Source organism: Solenopsis invicta, chromosome 4 (assembly GCF_016802725.1).
Source record: "Solenopsis invicta isolate M01_SB chromosome 4, UNIL_Sinv_3.0, whole genome shotgun sequence".
In the NCBI taxonomy this organism is placed as follows: Eukaryota; Metazoa; Arthropoda; class Insecta; order Hymenoptera; family Formicidae; genus Solenopsis; species Solenopsis invicta.
In genome coordinates, this window is record NC_052667.1 from 1,672,182 (window position 1) to 1,699,699 (window position 27,518).

At 35.8% G+C, this 27,518-nt stretch overlaps 1 long non-coding RNA gene across 2 annotated transcripts in view; it reads right to left on the reverse strand.

The window, feature by feature from the left end:
- LOC105195748 overlaps positions 1-26,630 on the reverse strand; it is a 56,580-nt gene extending 29,950 nt beyond the window's left edge. Inside the window, exons 1-3 of one of the 2 annotated variants that reach the window (XR_005574497.1) lie at positions 25,339-26,630; positions 24,766-24,812; positions 21,980-22,120 (exon numbers count right to left, since the gene is read on the reverse strand). This is a non-coding gene — a long non-coding RNA (uncharacterized LOC105195748). Of the gene's footprint in view, positions 1-21,979; positions 22,121-24,765 lie in introns of both variants that reach the window. The other variant, XR_005574496.1, reaches the window with a different exon arrangement.
- Positions 26,631-27,518: the final 888 nt, after the last annotated feature.

Below are 27,518 nucleotides of genomic sequence, written 5' to 3' on the forward strand. Positions count from 1 at the left end.
AAATTCAACTCCATATCGGTCCTAAAGCGGTTTTACTAAAATTAAAGAATTCCAAGTGCATCTAATTACAATAATTTCACGTACATAATTTACATTTCTTTTTCCATTTCATTTATAACAATCTGATAACACTCACGTTGCAACCAATATGCACGAAGTAATTATAGTAATGAAACGTCGCGTGGATAGAAAGTGGAAATATGGCAGTTAAGGGAGACTGACGATCCTCGCTACGGCGATAAAAGTGACGTAAAGGAATGTCTGGAAGCGGAAAAGACGAAAGGATGGAAGATGGGTCGGCAGCACTCGACGATTTTTCATAATTAAAGCGGATTAAAACTCGGCAGCGAGACCGTAAATGAATTTGAAATTTCAAACTGGGTGCGCTGCTCTCCTCCGTTTATCCATCGCACCCCTCGCTTTCTTTTTGTCATTCTTTCCTGTCGTAAACGGATCAGCGAGGGACCATGGCCACTGGTATGGCGCGCAACTTGTATGGCGAGTTTACTTGCTTTTATTTCCCTGGAGTAACACACTTCTGCGATTTAATTCACTGCGATGTCCATTCTTGCGGTACGAATGATACTTTTAACATCAAATTTCAGAGAGACTCGCGTGATACTTTTGAAAATTCGGTGATACTCGCGTATCGGAGTTAGACAGTCGATCACTACGAAAATATATAAAATGCGTTCTAAAAATAATATCTGTATTATTTCCGACAGAATACATTTCCGTAAGAATGAAAAAGCTTACGTCGCTAGTGTTTAAATAAAAATACACAGCCCTAAATATCCATAAACAAAAAAGACGCATTGTAAAAAATGTTCTCGGATAACGATATTTTTTTTTAATATTTTATCCCTCTCGCATTTATTTTCTGCGCGTGTGTATCGATACGCAAGATAGCCGGGTTTAGCAGCAGAGCGGCCTACGTGTTTAAAATACGGTTGTAACGACGGGACGAGTGCCTAAAGGGCGAAAGCGGTTTTCGACAGAGGTCGAAAACAGTTTTGTACGCGGCAGGGACAAGTTGTAATTATTCGAAATAGCGGTGCTTTGTTCTGATCCGCGCGTCAGACGTCGCGCGACGTCGACTCTCATTTCGCCGGCCCTCTCAACCGCTGTGTACTTGTACCGAAAGGTGAGTCTGCACGTGCTTCCCTAATAGCGATAATGACCGTATAAAAATTACGCCGCGGGTGAAAAACAGGGAGTAACAAAAGGGCCCTTGGCTCTCGACGGGGAATAAAAGGATTTTACTCCATTTACATCCACGCGACGCGCAGCTCCATGAATAACTATTAACGAACTAAATTAATGACTTATTCCCGAACGTGCACTTTCCTAAAATTACTTGTTGATAAGATGATGGCGTAGCATAATAGAGATTTATAATAATTATTATATAAAAAATTTTATATTACTTTACATTCTATAAATTTGATATTATTTAAATAATTATTATTATGATATAATAATAAAAATCGATTAATTTAAATTGTCAAGAGTTTGAAGCATGTAACATATTGCCGTATAATTTTAAACGCTATACATAAATGTTCAAAACTATATTCGTTCATTATCTTCCACCAAATTTGGAAATAAAAGTAACGTTTCAGATATTTCTAATTACTTTTATGTGCGCGTGAACTTCTTAACACTCGAAAAGTTTGTGCGCTTTATGCGCGAGTTTCCCTTAATTGCCCTTACCAGACGAAGGTGAGGAAAGCGAGCGAGACGGAAAGAACAGACGCGAATCAAGAGAATAGGGTTAATAAATAGCAACGGATTATTACCGAAATGTAAGAGCCGGAATACGGCTGCTGGCGCGCGGCAAGTTTCCGAAACTATCCGCACGACCTTCTGCAACTGACTGTCGCCTTATTGCCTAAGTTCGGAACATCCCAGAGGGTGGGTCACGTTCGTTCTTGCGTACAAGTATTTCTCTATTTTTCTCGCGACACAGGCTCCGCGCTCTTGCCTCCCATCCCTTTCTCATCCCTCTTCCCTCTCGCTCGCGCGCTTCCTTTTTGGAATTCGCTTTGTCCTGAACGATCAAAGTTTTCCTCGGACCGGTCATGAACAGTATGCGCCGTGCGGGACGATCGTTTTCGCAACTTTTCTCCCGCGTCGCTTCCTTCCGCCGAGCATTCGGTCCGTTTATCCAACTGAAAATCATTGGCGACGCGGAACATTCGGCACTAGTTCAAATCTCACGTTCGTATAATCTACTGCGCGGTTAAACAACCGGATATACGTATGTGTGATATTCCATGGCATCTAAGAGTAAATCGAAGAAGAATTGGCAAGAGAGAAGATAACCGTATGTGGTAGTAAAAATTGTTCCATTACAACGACCAGAGCAACGTATAATGCTACCGCGATGATAAATTGGTCAATGCATCACATTCTTGGGTCGATTACGTAAGAAAATACGTTTGCTCCATTTCTTTGAGTGCCATACTTATATACTTGCGCCTGTATTCCTATTATTCGCAGTAGTGGGCATGTGTGTCTGTGGAGATATTTCTTTAGAATTTTAAAATAAAATTTCAATAATGTTGAATGTATCATATAAAATTATAATATGGTCTCTAAAATTTTAATTATTCTGTGAAAATTCTTCGCTACCCTCAGAAAAAATTGGCTCTAAGTTCATTAAAAAATTTATTATGGAAATATTTTAAAATATCTTAATTTTACAATATCATACAAAATATAATATCTGAGTATAAAAGAGTCAACTTTTTTTCATATTGATTTCTAAAGCTAAATTACTCATAATGTGCAAGCGCAAAGCTTTCAAAGAAAGAATTATTAACATTATTATTTTAATTAACAACAAAAAAAGAAATTCAAAAAAATTGGAGATACCATCTTAATTTTATTTTTTGTGCAGGCATGTTGCAACGTAATTAATTTTGTCGTGGAGCGTTTTATTTATTTTTTTTTATAAAACGCGAAAATGTAAAAAAATTGTTGTTTTTCAGTATCTCGTCTAGTTTTTTTTCTAAAATATATTCAACCGTTACGCTATTTACGCAAATGCGAATGCATCAGTCAATTTCTCTCTCGGTCGTGTCTAAAAACGCTGGCATGTCAATGGACGTGGAAAAAAAAGAGCGCTTTCTTTCGTCGCGCCGTAATATCGACGCTGACAGCGCGCAACGGCGCGCGGCACTTTTAATTCTCTACCAATTAATCTCTCTCGAATCCATGAATTAGTCCCGGTTCGGAACCGCAGCTGCCCATGGACGGGAGGAGGCTTTTCGGCGATACCGTCACGTCGGTCCGCGCGAGTGATAACGAGGCTCGTAAAATTGCTACGGTGAACGATGGACGCGTCGATTATTGACGCAGCTGGGATTTGCCTGATACCAAAATCCGGTGTAAAAACCGTCGACCGTTCTGTACACTTCATCCGGCATTTACTCCGACGGATCAATTTTTAACGACACTCCCCGCGAATCAGTAACGCGAGACGTAACGCGTCACAAGGAAAAAAAAGAGTGTATCATCGATCGCATCGATTTTTTTCCCCAATATTTTACGATCTCTACTGCGACAATTGAAATTTTCTGCAAAAATATTGTCGAAGTATTCTTGCAAAAAATCTCGATACGATCGTACTTCATGTTGACACAATTGTTGTCACGTGTAATTTCATTTACAAATAAATAATATAATGTAAAATTATCTAAAAAGATAATACATTTCACCTAGAAGAGAATTATTTTTATTATACTTGTACATTATGTTATTATTTAAATATCACTGATTAGATTATCCCTTATTTTTTTCATTATTCAATAAATAAATAATCTAATTTTTTCTATCAACATTCTTATGGCTAGTCAATATTCAAAAAATACAGTTAATTATTAGATACATGTACTAAATGCGCGATGCTTTAAATTATACCACTTACAAAATTTAAGAAAAAGCACTAAGAATCTTTCGTTTCAATTCTTGACATTATTATCAGATTATACTGTTTGATATTATTTATTTTAACTTATATTATTTTAACTTAAATTGGCGAATTTTTTGCAGAATCAGACTGTAACGTGTTTCTACAAGACGTCGACATAGAAGCTCGGTATTAACCTCGGCGGCACCGTCGACACCTCGTCCGGATCATTAACATTTCACACGTATCGTAGCAGCAATTAACTCCCCAAACGAGCTCTATAATTAATGAAGGGGGATGAAGGAATTGCACTGGCTCACTCCTCCGCGCAATCGACCACGGAAAAGATTAAGAGCTCGGTCACACCCTTCTAACTGCGGATTTCCATGATACCCTTAAATACAATCAGTCTGCACATTTGTCTTACGCTTGACAACGAGAAACGGATTGCCACTGGGATAAATTATTGACTCGTTCGATATCATCTTTAATAACTCTTGCTGCCTGTGTATTACTACGTATGTAACCAATTGTATCGAGGAAATTACATGTAATGTCAATAGAAGATGAATAAAGATAACAACGTAAAAAGGAAATTGCATATATATTTGTTATTTTATACGTATTTATGTCAGATGTGCAATATTCAAATAAAATACTGTTTGTCGACTCTCGCTGAAATAATATTGTCTCGAGCTATTAAATTATTATTAAAAAAGATTAAAAGCTGCATCGTCTCTAGCTACGTGTAATACGCGAATGTGTTCCCCTCACGTTGACCCTTCGTTAGAAGACGTGACATAGCGCCGGCTTGTACGAGCAACCTAATTAATTCCAGGCGCGAAAAAGATTATTTAAGGAGCAGGGGGAGGGTGACATTGAACGTGCCTCGCGCTTAAATAAGATGAATCTCAGATTTACGAGAGTGGCGAGGGCGATATTTCAGCGATAGCGGGCTACCTCATTTTCTCATTGTCTCTATTAACTACCGGCATAGCCCGGAAATTTATAACTCAGACGAGAAAAGAAGCCGACCGGCGCGGCGGCGACGGCGGCTGTAGGATGGAGGAGGCCGTGCCCGCTCTGGCTCGACGACATCTTTTTTCTTAATTCATTTGCCGGGGATTATTCATCAGCCATTACGGCGCTAACGAAACGCGAAACGGCGCAAAACGGTGCGGTGAGGGTGACAAAGTGTGCCGTCGCGATTGCCTTTCTACATTTCGAATGAGAATTTTACGGCGCGCGACTTTGACGAGAAAAAGGAGAAAGGGGAGAAAGACAGGGTGGAACAGGGGAGGGCCTTTCGAATTGTTAATGCGCGAGAAGCTGCCTCGACTTCTTTCCATTAACTTTAGTAACTATGTAGCTGAAGATGTACCGCTCGAAGAAAACCGTCTCCCTCTCTCTCTCCCACTATTTCATCCTCTCGACTTCGTGCATCCCCCTTCCATTCTTACTCTCGTCCTCGTTATCCTTAATCTCGTTTTCACGGTAACTCGTGCCAAGGACGTTAGATAAAACGATACGATATCACGAAAGACCATCTGCGCCGCTGCGCCCGATCGACGTTGCATTGCTAATGCAATAAAGCTCAAAGTTGATGGGAGGAGAGTTCAACTCTGGTCGATTATAATGGTGATGGAAGAGATGTTATATCCCACGTTCCTGCAATTCGTTTTGCCCCACATACGTGACTCTCGTATGTCGAAATTGATTCTTGTAAATAATGAACAACGACGATTGGAAACAAAAAATCCTTGTATCACGAAGACACCCGCTAGAGTAACATAAATATTAATAACATGAATTATAAGTCATATTTTGAAAAATAATACATACATGTGAATATAGAAAGTGCACGCTTTAAAAAAAAGCATAGAATATTTGTGTCGTTTCAAATCTTATAAATTTTTAGAAGAACCTTTTAGTGAACAGCGCTCTTCTTTAAAAGAAAACTACTACAGTGGGCATATGAGCGGAAAATGGCGATGTGAAGTTATCCTTTAAACACTGAAGAAGAAAAGTTGCGAACGTACATCAGAGATGACTCGAATGTGTTGTCGGAAGAAACTATTTTATTTAATAAATAAATAAATAAACATTTCTAAGCTAGATCGATACATATCGTAGTTCTCAAATGATTAAATTTCATCTGTCTCGTTTGTCTCATCTATATACTAAACCTTAAAGTGATATCGCAAGTGTAACTTTCACCCAGGTACTAATTCAAATTTAGCACAGTTTTTGCATTATTAAAATTTAAGTAGTTTAAAGTAATGTTTAATAAGATTTTTTCTATTAAAATGCTGTTTAAGTTTTAAGTATTCTAACACTTTACAATCTATGAAGTAGCAAAATCTAAAAAAAATTCTTGATTATGTAAATTTTCATCCAGATTAGTGTTAATGTCGGAATAATGTAAGCAGCACTCTCGGGTTAAGCTTCTTAAAGCTTAATTGCTCGAAAGTATGTTCGACGGCGCGTACAAAATGTCCGAAAGACATCGGTAACATTTGTACTCCGGTAACGCCAGTCTCGCGAAATCTAACCGGAAGGACAGTACATCTCGCGAGGACACGCAATAGCTTTGGTACCCGCAGCTGTGGCAACGGAACAACGGTCCGACACAAGAAAGACGAGCGGCCGCAGTGCGCGCGTCGCGTCCGGCATCGTTGAATTTCAAATCGCATCGTCGTAGCTACATCGTGCCATCCTTCACGACACACGTATAGAGAAATTCGAAGAGAGAAGGAAAAAGTAGCTCACGGCGAAAGAGCGTGTATAACGGAAAGGAAATTTACATGCAACGAAAAAGAGAGATACGAACCGATGGAGAGAGCAGAGACTCGGAAATGGATCCTAACTTTTCAGATCACTTTTTTTTTCAGAATTTCAATGAGAGCATCAAATTTGTAACTAGCTATATTTATATTGACATATTTTACCAATATAAAATTACCTTTATTTTTTAATAAAATTAGGATAAAACTTGAACTTTCTCGAGCATTGTAATTTTGATCATGTCCAAAACAAACGAAACGCACGCCTCTCTCTACTTTATCTCGCTTGACATAAATTTCAAATATTCGACATATCGACAGTGTAAAGCCTTAGTTCCAGTGTAATCGTTTCCACGTATAATAGATCCGCCCCTATACAGTTCGTGGGAAACGAGGAAGATGAAGTATTTAAGAAAGGAGCGATAAGATAGGAGGTTGGGTGAAAGAGGCATGGAAAAAAAAAACTAAATTTTCATCGGCTCTACCGCCGGCGTCGTGCTTGGGAAGCAATGAAGCGAAATTACAGCGTGCGATATCTCGGCCTGTGCATTGTCTCGCGACGTAAATTTACAAGTGAACTTCTCCAATTTTAACTGCGATATCGCGTACGCAGGCCCACATTTATTAGTTACACGTTCGAAAAAGAAGCGGTCGATTAGGAATAGGTAGAAAAATGAGACATGTTCTAAAGAATGTGTGATGGTCGTAGTGTAAAAATATGTCTGCTCTCTATGTCAAAAATCCAGGTTCAAATTCGTCCACACTGAAAAAACAAAGTTGTTAACTTAACTTAATTCTTCAACTTGATTAAATCTCTTCAATATTTATGTATTTATTTAGCATTAAGTATTTATGTATTTAAGTTAAAGAAATTTAATCAAATTGAAAAATTTAATCAAGTTAACAATTCTTTTTTCTCAGTGCAAAACATATCAACTTTTTTTAACTAATTATCACATCTCGCGTAAAAGACAATGGCATATAAGTATTACTGTGCAAATAAAGACCACGATCTTCAGTCGTGAAGGAGAGACTAAACTTGAAAGATTTTTAATTTACTGATAGATTTTAAATAAATGTACTAATTAGCAAGAAGACTGCAAGTCAAATCAAAATTATATTTGTAATATATTTGTAAATTTTTATTAAATGCAAAATTTACAGAAATATAATATTTTTTTAAATAAACTACATTTTTATCATTGATAAAGCGTAACAAGATTTTCATCAAGTTCTCTTGAATCCTGCATATAATTTAGCTTTTAAATCTATTTCTTTTATTCTTGCAGCTTAATAAAATCCGTGGTTTCTTTCTATTTGCTTATCTTACCCATTGCAGTTTCAAGTAATAATCTTTCTTCTTATATGGCATAATAAGTAGCAATAATACTTTAAAAGAATAAGGTACTCGTAGCAATATAAATGCATTTCAGTCATGATATTCGCGGCAACAAGTAAAATAACGCCTATCTATGAATACGAAGGATTGTACCGAGAACCGTCGACATGAAACGTTTAACCGTCGTCTTTCTCACGCGTCCCTTAGGGACAAGCAAACAGAAGGAACTGAAATTCTCCCCCAGCAGCACTTTTCCTTCTTTTTTGCGAGAAACGTCGAAGAAGCGTGAGCGAGTCGGTTTCCTGTTTTCTTACGGGTTTCTCCATGACGGAGCGCGCGCCGGGAGTAAGAGGGTGTATCCCAACCCACATCGTGTTTGTTTTTCCCCTGTTTTTCGCAGATTCGCCCTTTAAACCGCGCGTATATAAATCGTCATGATAAATTTTCTGTTAATCTGCGAGCGTTAAAGTGCGGACCGATTTTTGCCGGTTAAAGCATCTCAGGATTCCGCTGTAGAGAATAGAATTTCGCGTGACACCTTTACCGAATACAGAAGAAAGAGAGAGAGAGAGAGAGAGAGAGAGAGAGCACATTTTAGATTGAAATGCAATCAACCGACCGAGAAAGTTTTCCAAAAATAAATTAAATACAATTCGAAATAAGACAATGTAACATTGATCGTTATATTTAAATCCACGCATACTCTTTTCCAATAACAAAGATTTTTTTTTATTTTACAGCCGGTTCTAATTATTGGAGAAATATCAATTATTTTCATGTAAAGAAAGGCTATACGTGATTCTGATAGTTTGAACATAGTATCGCGATCGACTAGCCTACGATTTATTGCTTTGTACCTGTACGTCGATCTTGATGCCAATAGCAATGTTCATTTCGCGAAACGTAAATGCGAAACCGTTGAGCGGAACAATTCGGGCAATCCATCGCCGAATCCTTGCGTCCCATTGCATTGCTATTTGCTGAATTAGGCAGAATATTAAACGGAGAACTCGCAGCAGCTGCCTCGTCGTCCGATGGCGACTTACAGCTTCGCCATGGAATTCGAGGGGGTCCCAATCTCGGGGCGCCCCTCTCCCTCTCTCTCTCTCTCTCTCTTTCTCTTCCGTCTTCGATTCGGATTATACAGCAGCCCGGGGCGACGGGTGAGTGTTGGTACGTGAGTGTGTGCAGCAATTTATCGGTTACCTAACGGGATGGCTATCGGTTATCGCTAATCGACGATCGCTCGGCCTTATTCGATTACACGCTAATCACTGGCTCGACCCGATCGATTACGGCTAGTCTGCCGCTTCCGAACGTCCTGCGGCTATCCGAGTGCCCCCGGTACCGTGTGAAGATAAAGGGTGGAGAAATAAATATGTCCACCAGTCTTGAAAAACGTATTTTAACCGTGTTCTCTCTCTCTCTCTCTCTCTCTCTCTCTCTCTCTCTCTCTCTCTCTCTCTCTCTCTCTTTAACTCCTTTAACCTTTCTACTGTACCAAAGAGAGCAATAGCACCGCGCGAGAGCAAATCATTACCTTTGTGATCTCGTAAATCAATTGAGAGCCGCGTGAGAAAGTATACAAGATTTTCGAATTTTACAACATTGCACAAAATTGGTATTAAGCCATTTTTAATAACTGAGATCGCTGAAAATATTGTTATTTATTAACATACACGTAATATAATAGCGAAATACCTATTTGAGCAGTCAAAATGAAAAAGATGCGCAAGGTGCACGAGACGGTATTCGTTGTATCATAAACTCGCTGAAGATATTATGGAAAAGGAATTGCTCCACGATGTAAATGCAATGTTTCTGTAATCGCCGCGAACAAACTGGCAGGATTATAACGCGCGTGAGCAGCGAAAAGAAGAGGAAATATCCGCAAAGGGACACCGGGGATGAAAAGAGTCGTACAAGATAAGCGCCCGTGACAAACGAATGGATTAATAACAGCTGCTAGAATACTGTTAGCGACATATTCTTGCCGTTCATCGTTTCCCTCCCTTGACGAAGAATAAATGCGTAATAACAAAGAATACAAACGGTTCGTTGTTCACCACGTAATATCGCGAGATTGCCCTGTTCCACAAACAAACATGTCGAGACAACAGAGATTGCCACTTTGCCTTATCTACGTCTCGTTATCGATGATTAGCTTTGTAATAGCAAAATACTTTATCACAAAGTCAAAATATTTCAAGTTTCGTCAAGATAAGCTTGGTTAACGTACAGCTAACAACAACGATGATTTTATCATATTTTATATATAATTATATATATTTATATTTAATTCTACATTTTCTGTAATTTGATCATTTTAAATATCTCTGTGGTTTTCAATGGCGCAAAAAAAGTACCAAAGAAAAAAATTGTTAGTTTCAAAGGGACAGATATGATAGGCAGCAGGAAACAATTTTTTTTCGTATCATTAAAAACCAGAGATATTTTACAAGATTAGTGTAATATTTTATGTTTAAAATTATCTTAAAGTCAACATATTCCATATGGTTGAATTCGTTTTTTATTAATTACATTAATATATCATACCATTTAAAAACAAATGTTGATCTCTAAATGATCGAGTTACAGAAAAAGAGTACAGACTTTTTTTATCCGGATAGTTAGTACTGGTTTCACTTAGGATAATTTTAAATAAAAATAATATCCATTCCGTATTATAACATACAAATAAACAAGCTAACTCTTGAATCCGCGATGCTGAGATATCGATGTCATTATCAATGTTACGCTTTTTAAGTGCAAACAGTCTCAAGTAACGACTAATGGTAGTCATATTCGAACAAATACGGTTTTCTGTGAAACAAACGTGGAATTTCCCTTTGTTTCATGAACGACTACACCGTTACAACAGCGGCTGTTATCGCTAAGTTGGCGGATCGCCGCGGTATCGACTACGAGATTTATTTTGCAAGCGGTAATGCACCGTACACGACGTCGTATAAAACTATATTCTTCCCGTCGCGTCGGCGTGCGAGCGAGCGAGCGAGCGGAAGTCTCGTCGGAAAGCAGCCTCTTTCGAGAATATTGGAACTGCAAAGCCGCTTAGCTGGACAATCTGTCGTAAATATCCAGCAAACGCTCGGCTTACAGGTATAAATATATAATGCGGACTCTCTTGTATACACATGCACCCCGCATAGACCCCGCATAGACCCCGACCAACCGTTGTCGGACAACAGTGTTTTCGGAAAAGTATATCATCGTGCCCGCTTCTCTCCCCGCGAGAGGCGAAGAAAAAAGCACGCGAAACATATTGGTACCGCGCGTGCACGGAGAGAATTTTCTCATAAAATATCAAGGTAGTCGTAGGGGACAACATTGTATTTCGAAGAATTTTATGTGATTTCCTCTGATTTATTAATATCTACCACGCACATTTTATATTTTAACATAGTAAAATATAAAGTATGTTTGATTCTTTCTACTGCACTGTATAGTGAAATTTCAACAATTTTACAATATGTTGAACATGCTTTTTTATGCTTTTTTTATGATTTTAAATAAAATAAACGCTAGGTAGCAACAAATATGTACAATACTTGATAGAAATTTTACAATACAGAATATTTTCTATTTGATTTAGCCACTCATCACAATTTTTCAATAGAGCACGGTAAATTAATTAACGCGCTGTTTATATCATAAACAAATAATATATAACGTCATCTATCAATAGAAGAAATAGTGTAGCATGTAAGGCAGGAGATTCATAATTCAACGTTCCTGCATTTTTAAATTCCACTAAACTTTTTTTGCTGTCCGAATTCATCTTAAAGGAATAAATTAATTCCTGAAGAATTTGTCCATTTTTTCATTATTATCGCTCGCCAACAAAAGAAGATAAAACGAAATTTTAAATGGACAATAGTTTATTACATATCAGGATGCTCTCTACGCATTACCAAAGTTTCATAATTTTTTGAATTTCCGAGATGGAGACTTTTTCTTGTTAGAAGTTGCGACGAAAGCGACGAGCTTGTGTACGGCAGCATCTCGCGAATGAACCTACATTTCTTCTCACTCTGTGTTTCGCATAATATTACGAAATCTACGTAGACGGTGGACATTGCAAAACGAGAAAATAAAGTGCGACTCGATGGGGACGAAATTGAACGCGATCCCTTTCGATACGAGGAGCGCTAATGCGATACGATAGTCGTATCGGCAATGAATCCAACTTAAATCGTTCATTACGTTCAGGCGGGCAGACGCTGTCGGGTGATTGCTCTACCATTGCCACGAATATATCGCGGTCAAATTTACAAGCGCGCTTCTGCTCTTGTCGCTCGTTGCGGTGGCGAACGAGCGTGTAACGCACCCCCTTGTCGTTCATAATACCAGTGTATACGATTCCCAGTGATTCATTCACTACAATCCGCGCCGCCGCCGCCGCCGCCGCGCTGGAGCATCGCCCGAACGTTAATCGTGCTCAATTTAACCCCTGCGCGACACCGAGCCCTCGTCCTCGTATCTCTCGTCTCTCGTCGACGCATGCATGTATAATACATTCGAGAAAAAAACAGGATCACGGATGGATCGTTAATAAAAGACTTTGAGCAAATAAATTATATTTATCACCGCGCGGCTTGATATTTGTACGCTTATTCAGATGTAAAAATAAACTACAGTCAGTTTAAATTGAAAATTAATCGGCCCGTAATATCAACTTTGTTTTTTAATGGTTTGCAGAATGTTTGTGACACGGGTACATTTAAGCTTACAAAGTCTACCGTCTGTTGGCGAATTGAGAAAGTTGTTGTCAAAAAAAAGGGATTATTAATTTAGTCGGCTGAGAGATAATGTTAACTTCTAAAACTTCTAGATGCAAACTTTCAGATATTATGTTTTTGAAACTTCTTCTTTCTTTCACATACCGCAGAAAAAAAAAGTTTAGTAATAATAATACAGTTTCGATAAAATAATTTCAATTAAAATATTTAATTAATATAATCAAATATTTAGTAATTATATTAATAGTAATCAAATACAATTTATAATAAACAATCGGTTACTAAATGGTTATCAAACGGTTACTAAATATTATTAAATATTCGGACGTATACATATATAAATATATATTATTATATATTGGAACATTTAATTAAAATGATTTTACCAGATCTTAGTAACTATTATCTAGATTTAATTATTATTATCAAACTCTTTCATCTGCATATTATTTATAATTAAATATTACGCTTAATTTCGCATGTGTTATATTCAATATTGATATATAATAAATATATTGAAACAACACTTTTTTTACAAATATATTAAAACCGGCTTGCTCTAAATAATTAAAAAATCTGTTTAAAAACGATCTATTAAAATTAAAGATTTTTCATTCGTACGATTGCCAATCCGGTCTTTGTCGCTATCAATTTCAGGTGCACCAGACAAGGCGATTAAAACTTTTTCAACGTCAGGGAGAAAATATTGACTCAATTACCGGAAAAGAGTTTCGCGCATGAAAATTTCCTTTGGGGGATAGCTATCGAGCAATTTCAACTACGTCATCGCGGATGCGCTCGCGGGTATTTACACAACGCAAAAATCTCAATAAGTCTCATAAAGAAAACCCGGAAATAAAGCTCGAAAGCTGCTACGAACAATGAAAAATAATCATTGTTCGTAGCGGTGGCACTCGCTAGTTCAGCCACGATATCCAGTTTCCACACGTTCGCGCCCAAGGGCAACGTATCTGGGGTCTTATAACTGCTTCTAAAACATATCAATCTCTAAAATAATTTTTAAAAAGTGGTTACAATTAAGTAGTTCAAATTCTTAAAAAGTTTCTGTCACAATAAAATTCAATGTCGACTTTTTAATAAGTGAAATGTGAGTCGAGTCAGATACGAGAACGGAGTTTTCGCCCCTCATTCGACGGAATGATGACGCGAGAGGCCGAGAAGGGTGATCGATGTATCTCCGGGATACTATCGGCGGCATCGACACGCCGTTCACGTATACGTAAACGACAGTTTCATTGGATTGCATCGTCTGCGTGTTCTCGCGGTATTCGTGCAAAGACTTCGAGAGAGCGAGACGCGTGGAACGTAGCGCGCTCATTAATCGCTCCATTCTTCCGGCTCGCGCGACGTCGAGCGCGAGAATTTCGGAACGCGAGCGTAATTTATCGGGCACGTCGCGCGGCTCTCGGCCTTTTTCGCGGTGCTTGTTAAGGACTTCGGGAAAACTAAGATGCGTCTCTTATTCCATTTTTCCCTACGGACGCTTAAGCGTACTTAGCGGCGCCGCGCAACTTAATTTTTCCGTCTCTCTCTCTTTTTCTCACCCCCATCCCCCCCCTCCTTTTCTTTTTCTTGGCCGGTAAAAAATCTTACATAATGGAAGCTCTTAGGCGTTCTTAAGACCCGTAATGAGAGCGCCACACCTACTCGAAGTTCACGGGAGATTCATTCAAAGTCGGCCGCGGCCACGTAATTAAATTTTAAAGAACGTCGGCTTACACCGTAACGTGAGCGGCCACCACGTCGGATAATGTAAATGGCGGTACAACGACGTAAAGTCGTCGTCTCATGTGTAAACATGTATTAGACCCTTACCCAACGTCGCCCGGAACTTCAGTGAACAAACACGACCATTGGACGGCCGAGTAAGTTCTTAATGAAGCTTAGGCTTGGGCGCCGGGCTCATTCTGCCCGCCGCCGTACTGGCTTCTTAGTGCATTTACGCCACAACGAGCGGACCCGCGTAATGGTCGCAGTCTCTATCTTGCTACTCGTGACCCAAAAATGTGTATACGGAATTGTTAATAGGCGACCACCTCTATTACCCGAGGGAACTTTCCTTTTGCAACTTTGCGGATGCTGCATATGAGTAGCAATAATGCAGTATCGCTCGTAAAGTACCGCGAGATTACCGACCAAAGTTTTCCAAAAGAGCTTTAATCTTACAGTAAGGTTATATAGCGAAGGATAAGACTAAATACATAAAATTAAAATATATGTTTCTGCCCAAAAGAATTTTTACTACTTGAATTTCTTAATTACTTTCGTAAATTGATATCAAAAATCGAGTTTTCAAATCTGAAAGAATTTGCTTGGCTACGATTCCGATACGATTACCTTTTGATAAAAAATATATTAATGCATATTACGTTCTATACAACACCTAAAGTACACAGACCGACAGATAGATACCAATCGACGTGAGAAAACTCGTGGCATCTTCGCAGAAATCATTTAACAACGCCATTCATTGCCCATTCCGACGAGATGTAGAAAAGACAAGGTGTGTGCATTATTCCGTATGTGTCTTCAACCCAAAGTTTATTCGATTGGCGCCATTAATAGGGAGTTAAACGCAGACGGCATATTCTGCAAGATAAAATTCCGCGGTCGGCCACCGGACGCTTGCATCTCGCTAATTATTATTATTATGTATTTCTCGTATCGTATTCAAAATTACAAGCAAACACGACCGGTTCGGTTTTCGCCATTTCCACTTTCTAGCAGGCGAGTTATATCGCCTAACCATGTTTGTCGTCGCCTATATACCGAGACCTGCCAGCTGTTTGCGTTGCGTCGCGCGCAACCCCGCTACATCCATTAGTAACTTTATACTTAAATGCAACGAGGCGGCCGCGACGCGACTCCCATTGAGAGACGGTCCGTCCCTTATTTGTGCCGGCCCTTATGTCGTCTCCGCCACTACTCGCGGAAGTCACCCACCTTTTCTTCATCTGCCTCTCGCGGGGTTAGCTCCCTTTTAGCGCGACTAAACTCGTACGAACTTCAATTAACCTGGCAACTTCCGCGAGTCTCTTGCTTCTCGTTGAAATCTCAAATACGGGCAAAGAAAAGAAAGAAAATTTTTCTGGTCATACTATTTTCTCGTTGTGTGCTATTTTTACATTTATATGCATTATGAAGACATAAAATAATTTTCACGTAGATAACGATAAAATAAAAAGTACAAAAATCAGTGATAAAATAATTTTTCTCAGCACTTTGCGATCGACTTCTTAACATTATAAAAATGAATGATTGAATACAACATTTAAATAATTGAGCAAAACACTAGATCTAATAAGAAAAGGATAAAAACAAATTTAAAACCTTAATTACTTTTCCTAAACTTAAAAAAATTTGACTCTTCGTATAACAAAAATCGTTATCGAATACAATTTGCATGTTGCATTAATATCAGACTATAATATTAAGTATAAAAACGGACTGTCCTTTTATATAAGAATCAATAAATAGATTGAGTTATTTCTAAAAATAGAATATAAAGAAATTAAAATGGCTCACATCTTATATTAAAATCATGGAATCATTTAAATAATTACAGAAATATGACGACGAAGAAAATTAACTATTTCAAGAAATGATAATTTCATTTGTAGAACTTATTATAAGCACAATGAATAATCTAAATCTAACTTTTAAGACATTAGGAACGATTTGATATTATAATAAGTATTATTGTCGGAACACAATTAAATGACATAATTCTCGCGTTAAAATTGAAAATATTAACTAAAAATATCTAATGGTGTCTAGAAATAACGTGTCTCTGTCTAAATAGATAAAATGGTATTTAAAAACAAATTTAAATAAATTATAAAATAATTAAATAAAATTAAGAATAATTACATAGAAAAGTTTAATATAAAATTGATTCACTTTTATGATTATACATTATTCAAACTTCGACTAATAACATTTTATATTATAAGAGAGAACATGACTAAATAATGGAGAATCGAATTACACAAAATGTTATTACTCTTTCAATTTGAAAAGGAGCAAACACATTAAAAATAATAAAAATTGTTAAAAAAACATTAAAAGCTCGGAAACGTTTTACAGATATTTTTACATTACTTAAAACGTTGACATCAATTCACGAGTATAATAGATGCTTTTCACTCTCTTATCGTATTGCAACTATCGATGCGAATCGAAGCTAGCTCAAATAGATATTAGTATCGCTAAAAGCCATATAAATGAAAAGCATCCATTAAGTCATAAAATTCTCATAAGTACATCTATGTCAAAGCTGCGCGGATTTTTTCGGTTGCGTAATAGTTTTCGACGGCGATGTAACGAGACAAAGGAGCAAAGAGAGGTAAAGAGAGAAAAAGAGAGAGAGAGAGAGAGAATACAGAGAGAGATTATTAATCCCAATTGCAACAGAGCGCTTTCAGCAAATGGGATATCAAGTCACAATAAAGAGCTTAGTCATGCGTATTTTACATTTAGAGAAGCCGGGCGTGCAGCAAGCTTGAGGAAGAAGCTGGAGGAGGGTACACAAAAGAGCTAAATTATTTAACAAGATTTCAAGCCACGGTCGGAAGTTCCCTAGAAGTTCCCGTGTGTTTTGTTGCCCCATGCGGACTAAGCGTCCCAGGCTGCCTATTGCACGCTTAACAAGAGCAAGCCGTGCGCGCATATACATTTTTGTCTAGCTCGGGCAGAGAGTTTAATAGTGATGTGTCTCTCTGGCTCCTGACTTGCGCGAGAAACGTTGTCGTTTTAAAGCATACGTACAACACGTTGTCGTCTTTACGCCGACGCTCGCCTCGGCGCTGTGTAAACATTTGGAAAACTCGAGCTCAAGAAGCTCCGGGAAATATTCTGACAAAGCATCTTGATTAACGTTATTTCACGTGTATTTAAAATTCTTTCTTTGTGCGATTTATTTCATAATGCCATGGGTTAAACTACAGACGATTATAATATTGTATCTCTGTATATTCGAAAGATTCAACGATCTTTAATGGCGCTTCGGTCATAATTATCTTCTTTATCAATGTAGTGAGAGCCCACTAATAATATGGATAATGTAACTCGAGTAATTAATTCTATTGTTCTGATTAATGTTGATTTCATCCGTTTAATTTCCCCGTAGGAACCCTCGCTCGTGATAAACGCGAAAGAAATCGTACTGCGATTTACAATTAATTTCTTCGTTATCTGATTAAGACAGGCGCGAGAGAGAGAACTATTAGACCTTCGAAGACAGACAATTAAACCTCGGTTACTAAACCGGTTTTTGCCGAGTCCGACGCCGAGTTGCGCGAGTACATCGTGGTCTGTCTAGAGAGCTTACGAAGCGCGAAATTACAGCGCTACGTTTTCTTCATCCGCTTCTTGCGTGCTTCGCCCCGCGCACACACAGTCGCATCCTCTTTAATTTTCCTTCCGAGCTGCTTTACACCGGGGCGTGAAATTCACAGTAACTTTGGCCAATTTAGTTGCCTCGCGTGTGAGCACGAGATCCGTCATCAAGCGGAACGCGAATGCACGCCGCGCTATAAGCGCGCTTATTATTGCGCGGAGTACGTCTATTGAATCTCGGTTGAAATTATTAAAATACGTGAAGTTTAGCAGAGTTACCTAATTAGCCACGCCCCTCTCCCCTCCGCTCTTCCTCGTAACTCTGTGAAATCACGGTAACGGTACTCGAGTTTACGTTTCGGCCGACAAATGTCGCACGTCTGCTTCGTTATGCGCAAACGATACTTAATTTCGTAATCGCGACAAATACGTACTTTCAACTCTAAATATTCTAATTTTTAATCGATTGAATTGCGCACAGACATCATTAATGCGGTATAAAATAAAAATAGTTGATAGAAAATAAAAATTTCGGCTCTATTTGTTTCCCTCTCCTCCGTTTTCTTTTTTCCCGTGTGTACGTATGTTCTGTTAACTTTAGTCAAGTCCTATTAACTTAAGTCAAGACTGAGATCACGGATACCCATGGGACAGGCAGAGAGTATCTCGCGAAAAACTTCGTAACGGTAATGTTTACACTTGATCATGGACGTAGCAAGATATAAGTGCAAAAAAATTGGTAACCACCCGTTAGATTTTTTTATAACCAAAAGAAAAATTAAAAAAAAAATTGCGCTCCACTGAACTAAACTTTTAATGAATAATTTGTGCACTACCGAATATTAATTTTTAATGTACTTTGCAAGTTATCTAAATTAATTGTAAAATATTACATATATTCAAGATTGTGCGATATCAATGGTCAACAACTCGCTAATACAATTATGCCATTCAGATTGTCAGTCGATCATCCAGTTTATGAAGATAATATTCCTGACGAGTAGTGTATTTCAGTAGAAATACGAGTATATATGCTTTGAAAAACCGACGCTGTAGTTATTCTGGCGATCAATAATCGAGACTGTGACACGCATTGAAAAAAAGAGCTAAGCTTGGTGACAGCTACCAAATGTTGAGTGAAATGTCAATTGAATATTTGGTTACTTTAACCAAAAATAATTTCACTTTTCTAAATATTCAGGAAGTAGCCAAATTTAATAATGTTTACGTGAAATTATTTTTAAATTGATTAAATATTTAATTGGCATTATTTCGCTCAACGTTTGGCATTTGTTATAAAACTCTTTTTTTTCAGTTCAATTAAACATTTGGTTAATAAAACCAAAAATAATTTTACTTTTAAATATTTTGTAAATATTACTAAATTTAGTTGTTGCTTATTAAATATTTAAAAAAGTAAAATTATTTTTGATTAAATTAATCAAATATTTAATTGATATTATTTTGCTCAACGCATTTGGTGACTGTTACTAAACTTTTTTCAGTACGAGAATACGCCTGCTTTATTATAATCTGTCTAACGATCATTTTATACATAGCTGCCGTTACGGCGCGATATTAATTCCAGTCTTCGTAATTAAAAGTTTCACGGGGAAATCGCGTATTGAGTACGCGCGCAAGTTTAATGGGGAGAATAGAAGACGAGAGCGCGTCGGTGGATTACGAGGGAGGCAGAAGAAAGTCTAGCTTTAATATTAAGCTGCACACACACAGCCATCGCAAACCCTCCGGTCCGGTCTCCTTCTTTTATCTGTCAATATTTGTCATCGTCTTTAGTTCTTCCACCGCTGTCACCTTTACTACGTTCGCGAACTCTTCTCGTATTTGCGATTAATTATGTCTTATGAAAAGCTCAAGTCTCGAGCTACTTGCGTCACGCGGTAGAAACAATAAAACGTTAAGAGCAGGGTAATCCGAGCATACATGCGTGACATTCACGGGGTATAAAAAAATCCATACGCAACAGTTTGCTTCGCAGCAAAAAACAAAAAAAAATAAAAATATTGAGCATACTAAAAAAAGAGTTATGGTTACCAAATGTTGAATGAAATAATGCCAATTAAAACCATTTGATTAATATAATAAAAAATAATTTTACTCTTCTAAATATTTGGTAGCCAAATTTAATAATATTTTTTTGGTTATATTATTTTTAATATAACATTATAATTTTAATATAGTCATATTATTTTTTTATTTTTTTTTTAAATATAATATAAAATTATTTTTGGTTATATTAACCAAATATTTTTAATTGACATCATTTCACTCGACATTATCAAACTCTTTTTTTCAGTGCATCAATAAATAACCATGACAAGATGTCCAACTTATTAGCTTCTAATTTAACAATATCATAGGATAAAACTAAATGAAAGACGGCACAAAGGCGTCACGATTATTTTAAAGTAGATTGAGAGATAAATTTTACCCAGCAAGAGATGACGTCAAATGACATCTTCATATTTTAATAATATCTCTAACATCAGTAAGAACCCAGAAAACATCAAAATTTTGTTAATATCTAAAAAAATATCTTATTAAAGTTATCTTCGAAATATTTTTAAAATATGTCTCCATCTTAACATATTTTTAAGATATTCGTCACATAAGATATGTCTTTTAAATTTTCAAAAGATATTTTTGGGACACCTTTAAAGATATTTGAAATAATAACTTAAAATATTACCTAAAATATCTTTTAAATTGTTAAAATTGTTAAATTGTTAAAAGTTGTCTTCGCAATTAATTAAAAAAAAATACAAAACATCTTAAAATATAACAAGATATCTTTTAGAAATTTACACTGGGAAAAAATATCGTAAAACAAAAAATTTTACTTAAGACAACACAATTATTTATTTATTGTTAATAAACAAGGAAATAATAATTTATTTACTTGAAGTCAAGTTAAAAATTTCTTAATTAAAACATTTATATAAATAAAATAAAGAAATAATTTTTAATCAAGTTATTTTTTCTTGCAGTTTAGAAAATATTTACCGTTAGACTATTTTTATATTCAAAATTTTTTTTAATCTAAGAAAACAATTTAATTAAGTTTAATAATATTATTAACTTATTTGTAAAATTATTATTTAAATGCAAAAAATGTACAAATACCGAATTATATACTTAAGATAATATGTCTACTTACTTTTAAAAATAAATATTTTTGCTAAAACTGAACAAACAAATGCTTGCATCAAAATATCTGATTTTAAGGAAATGTATTTTTTTTTCATTAAAACAATTTTTTCTCTCAGTGTATGAAAGATATCTTTTTGTTTATGTGAGAAGTCATTGAAACGTCACCTTTCCGCTGAGTACGTATCCCTGGATATCAAACTTTATTACTTCGGACAGTGCTATCAATAATTTGTAACATTTCAATACTTAAGTTACTGTCACTTAAGCGAAACAAGCACGACGTCTGACTAACTTTCATCGTCAGTAATACTCTCCCTTCCCTCGCTCCAACATACTCGTCGATACGGGCATCTGGCTGCTAACGATATTTATGTATATAACAGACGGAAACTCCTTACAAATGAAACTTCACTTCGTTTATCATAATCCTATAGCGTTTACAGAAACTAATAAAACTTGGGCTTCTATGGAATAATATTCACATAGAAAGGCACAGATAGAGAGAGAGATTTATTCATTTTTTTGATGTAAAACATTGCACAAAGATTATAAAACGATCGATGCGACAAACGCGAGCATGTCACAGGCGATTAGTACCGCGTGGGTAAATAAAAAGTAAACTTCATAAATAACAAGTAAATGATAGGTTACTCACCCCCCGCCGTCCCCATGGTCGCTCCGCCGTCGTTCGACATTATCCAGGCCGGGGTTTCTTCTCTTGGAATCCTACGTGGCTGCTTTCCCTCACACACACACACGCGAAAACGCGATTCCACGAGTGAGCGCGCACTAATTACTGAAACACAACAAATACAGGACTAATTATGCAAACCGATATTTCCCGATTAAACTTGTCGCGATTCAAGACCGCCTCGCTCTCCGCGGCGTTTCGTTGGCCATCGTCAAAAGTTTTCACGGCGACAACGTCACTCCGATTTATCGCGCGCGGCATGTTAGGGTTAGGAATGCCAAATCGAGACGGTCGACCCTCGCTTTCCGTGCATGCTCTATCTATCGTGAACGCGTGTCTCTATGAATTACTCCAATCAAATACGTGTTTTGTTCAAATGCGCCCGTTCAGTCGTGAAAACAGATCAGAAACTGAGATTCCTTTTTGCGCGCGTGAAAAGCGCGCCAACGCATGTATGGAGAGCAGGGACTGTACGACGCGACGCGACGCGATGACGTGACGATTCGTCCGAAAATACAGAGAGGCGGAGAAGAGTGATACAGGATTCAGTAAGCAGCACAATAATAGCACAAATTTCGATCACGCAAATTCCGCGAAACGCACGTTTTATTAACAAAAGATTGATCGCGACTTGTCGTTACTCGAATACGCGACTCGCCACTCGCCACTCGCCCCGCGCTTTTCAACCGTCTGAAGTTGGCGGACGAACTGCGAGCGCTTCGGTCGCAATCGCAATCGCAGTGAAAAGTTCAAATCGTTCAATGCGAGGGAATTATGAAAACAGTGCACTCAAGTTTCAAAAAATTAAGTAATTAATTAAATAAAATAGTTTGTTTTAATATTTTTATTCGTACATTTTGAAACACTATATGTATATTCTTAAAATATACATAAAATTTTACTTCTGTTATGTATTATTACATGAAAATTTATAATTTTTTTAAATTATAAGAATAATAGTTTTTTGTAATCAGAGTTGGGTAAATCTATATATTTTTTTAATTAAATTTGATTTAATTTTCATAAATAAATTTTTAACGTATTAAAATAGTTAATAAATTAAATTTTAAAAAATAACTAGTACTAAATTAAAATTAAAGTTAAAAGTTAAATCATTTAAATTAACAAAATTATCATAAACGTTATTAACTTTCTAACTTTATTATTCAATTTTTTAATATTAATAATAATGTACTTATTATATAACTTTTAATTTATAATGTTAATAATAATATACTTTTAAACAATGGTATACAAAAAAACATACATCAAAAATTTATATACATCAAATTTGATTATACGTTAATTTGATTATAGTCTAAGATTATTAAAAGTTTTTTATATATATCAAAAACTTTTAATAATCTTAGACTGTAATCAAAACATGATTATATTATTTGTTTAATGTAAATAAGTTATTTAAATGGTACTAATAATACATTTATTTGAATCAAATAATTTTTACTCTTAGTATATTATTAAAGAAATATTGAATATCAGTCTTACATGAAGCAAATTTCAAGATACAGCAAATCAAAAACAAGTACCTTTTTATTAATACAAATACGTAATTGTATATGAAAATACAAATAAAGTTATTTTAAATTACTTAAAAGATATTTGTTGTAATCATTTAAATAATCCAAACTGTTCGTGTTTATTAGATTTCTAGTCTGTTCAAAAATGGGTTTGATTATTACTAGTAAAAATGATGTAGAAGTAAAAATTATTGCCATTGCGTTTTGTTTCTTCCACCAGTAAAACCAGTAGACAATCCCAAATAGTCCAAAATGTCTTAAATATTATCAAGTTTAACATTATTGCAAGCTTATAGTAACATTGCAAATCTTTTATAACTTCTATATAATATTACAATGTTTCAATGTAAGATTTATGCAATGTTTCTTCAATCTTTCAGTGTTAGGTTATAAGTTATGATTCTAGCCTTCACTTTTTATAAAAAATGTTATATTAATAATTAATATTATTAAAATATAGATTATTATAGTAAAGTGATATGCATTACGAGCACAATTATACACTTTCTTTGGTACTTGTATAATATATTCTATATTTGTCTCAAATATTGGATATGTCAGAAAGATAATTGTTAAATTTAAAAGTATATATGTAAAATGTAAAAGTATATTTGTTTTTTATGTGTCAAAAGTTTAAAATAATGAAGACATTTGTACAAACCAAAGTATCTGTCTACATGATAAAAAGAACAATAATTGCTTGATTTAAAATAACTCGAAGTAGTAAATGTAGAATATATTATATAAGTACAAAAGTGTATAACTGTGTTTATAATATTACTTTATTATAATCTATATTTTAATAATATTAATCGTCAATATATTTGTTTTAAAAAGAGAAGGTTGGAATCACACTAACCTATACAGTACTCAAAGATAGGGAGAACATATTGCATAAATTTTACAGTAAGACATTGTTGTAAAAGTGCATGGAAGCTGCAAAAGATTTCTGCAATGTTACAAGTTTGTGGTAACATTGAAATGTTCACCATTTTTAACCTAAAAATAATTTTAGACCATTGGGATCATATCAATCTATTAGTTTTACAGGTAGAAGACATTAGACAGAGAAGACCCAAAACTCCAGTAATTTTTACTTTTGCCAACTGCATTACTTTCACTGAAAATAACCAAATTTATTTTCAAACAGAAGCATACTTGAATAATAATAACGAAGCTTTATTTAACAAATCGCTCATTTAATTTACTCACCCACTTGTTACTGTCACTGCTGCTGCTACTGTCCTTTCCTGTTGATTCTAAAAATGTAATAAACATGGATTATTATATAAATATAAAGAATTTTCATAATAGTTACAATATTTACAACTTTTTAAGGTGCTCGTAGCATCGTTATTAAATTAGGGATCAATTCAATTTGTGATATTACAGTATTGTTTGTTTTGTCTGTTCTAGATCTACTCGTAGCAGACCTGGCTATCTCTAAGTTAAGATAGAGAAACTCTGGAAGAAAATCGTAGAACAGGAAGTAAACGAGGTAAACCTAGTAGACCCAGAAGACGAAGCAAACAATACTATAATCTCTTGACTCTTTTCACATATAAATATTGTACATTATATTTTATAAATTTTACATAAGTAGACCCAGAAGACGAAGCAAACAATACTATAATCTCTTGACTCTTTTCACATATAAATATTGTACATTATATTTTATAAATTTTACATAAGTGGCTTTACAAATACTTTACTATTTTTACTGAACTAAAGTGAAAATATAATCGCAGGAAACAAAAAGATATGTTAATAAAATAATATACTTACCCCCTCAAATTGTTCCACAGATATCGTGTTTTCGTTTGCTGCTCTCCTCGAACCGTACGATAAATGTAATAGCGGTTTAACACACCACATGCGAGCATAAATAAGACGCAAAGCACACGCAAGAATTGGCGAGAACCTTGTCGCGATGCAATAAATGCTAACGGAACTTGGAATGCAATTGTTTCTACGCATCGTGCTACACGACCGTGTGTTATAATCGTCCGCTGCTACATTCGTAAGTAACGAATATAACTTTCGAGAACGCGAAAAGTATGATACACTCGACTGAACAACAGTAAACATGACGGGACAAGAAGATACGAGCGGCCGCTCGACGCGACACATCGGTCGAGACAATAACGAGAGTCGTCCGAATACAAACATGATGCGTAGAAACGAAACACACTCACTCCCGATTTTGTACATATCTAACACGACGTTTCACGCGGCATTCGCGATGTTTCATTGCACGTTTCCGAGCAAACACGTACACGTGAAATCTTGACGAAGCCACGCGACAGTCACACGATGCCTACGCTTCGTAAACGAATATGATCACTTCCACGTACGACTGCGTATCGGAGTAACCGTCCGTTATTACATCGGCATTTATTCGCGCACAATCAAAACTTAGAACGTACGAAAAACACGGAACCAATACGTCGTACGTCCAGTTAGCGGCACGACACAAGTAATGCGAGCCGGAGTGAACGGAGTGATGGCGACGACAGCGCCTGCGCCGCCAGCGCTCGGCGACTATTGCCGTACTGCGACGGAGATAGTCGAGCGGCCGAGTCGTCGCGATCCCTCTTTACGAAGAGAGTGGGGAGAAGGGTGACATCACGCGCAGCGTAATGCGTGGCGCGTGGCGTCTGCGTACGTTGACCTTGCGTGACGTCGACACGTCAACAACCCGTACGGCACGGCGTACTACACACGTGCGTCTCGGTTAGTATGAATCGGATGAGTGACCGAGCGGCCAAGTCGGCGCTGTTGTATGGGGAGACGACCCAGACGACGCGCACGTGTGCGCCTTGCACGGTCATCAACCCGAATGGGGCTTTAACTGACGACGTGCACATGAACCTTCGGGTAATGCTGTGCGTTATTTGGCGCAAGACTACCACGTCTCTTGATCAGCGACTTTTAGGGAGATCTATTTACATCACATTGCATTACAAACTCTCGTAACTTATTTGCAGGATTGGTAATTAAAAATTCAAAGTTAAATAATAAAATTAATAAACTTTTAACTCCTTTAACTTAGTTAATTTTAAATAATTTAATTTTTAACTTTAACTAGTTATTTTTGAAACACATGAACTAAATTATTTATTGACTTTGATTTATTAACTTTTTACCTAAGTTAAAAATTTATTTATATAAAAAAATTATTTAAAAAATTTTTTTTAAAGAAAAGATAAAGAAAGAGTTTAAAATGAAAAATAAAAAAAAACAAAATAGAGCAAATACGTACAAAAAAATGTAAGTATAAATTTTATAAATTTTAACAACCGCTGGATTTAGGTGTAGTATTTTGAAATTTTGATATAGAAATAAAAATTTATTTAATAATACTTTATTTTCTTTTCTGTCTTTCCATAAAAGTCACATAGACGGATGGATATTATAAAACGTTGAATATAAAAAAGAAAAATAAAATAATACAAAAAGAACGAAGAGGGAAGAGAAGAGTTTTAAAAAATGGAAAAAAGATGAAGATGAAGAGAAGAAAAAAAAGGACAAAAATTCAAAACAAAAAGATGGAAGAGACAGTCCACAAGGTCCCCAGGATGATTCTCAGGATATCCTAAATTAATATTAAATACAGTCAACTTGTGTTAGAATAAGAAATTTTTAAATCAAAATACGAAAATAGTACTAGATTTCAATTTAAAAAATTTAAATATACTATCACTTATGTTTTATTTAAAAAATAAATATACTATTATTTTAGTTGTATTTATTAAAATATTAATTATATTTATTAAAATATCAGTGTTTTATAAAATAAAGCTACAACTATTTGGATTAGAATAGGAAGATTCTTAAATCAAAATACAAAAATATAACTACTTGGATTTTAATTGTTAAAATAATTATTGTACAATAGTGTTATATATTTCACAAAATAATATATCCTTTTTATAATTAACAAAATTAAAAGATTTCAAACATTT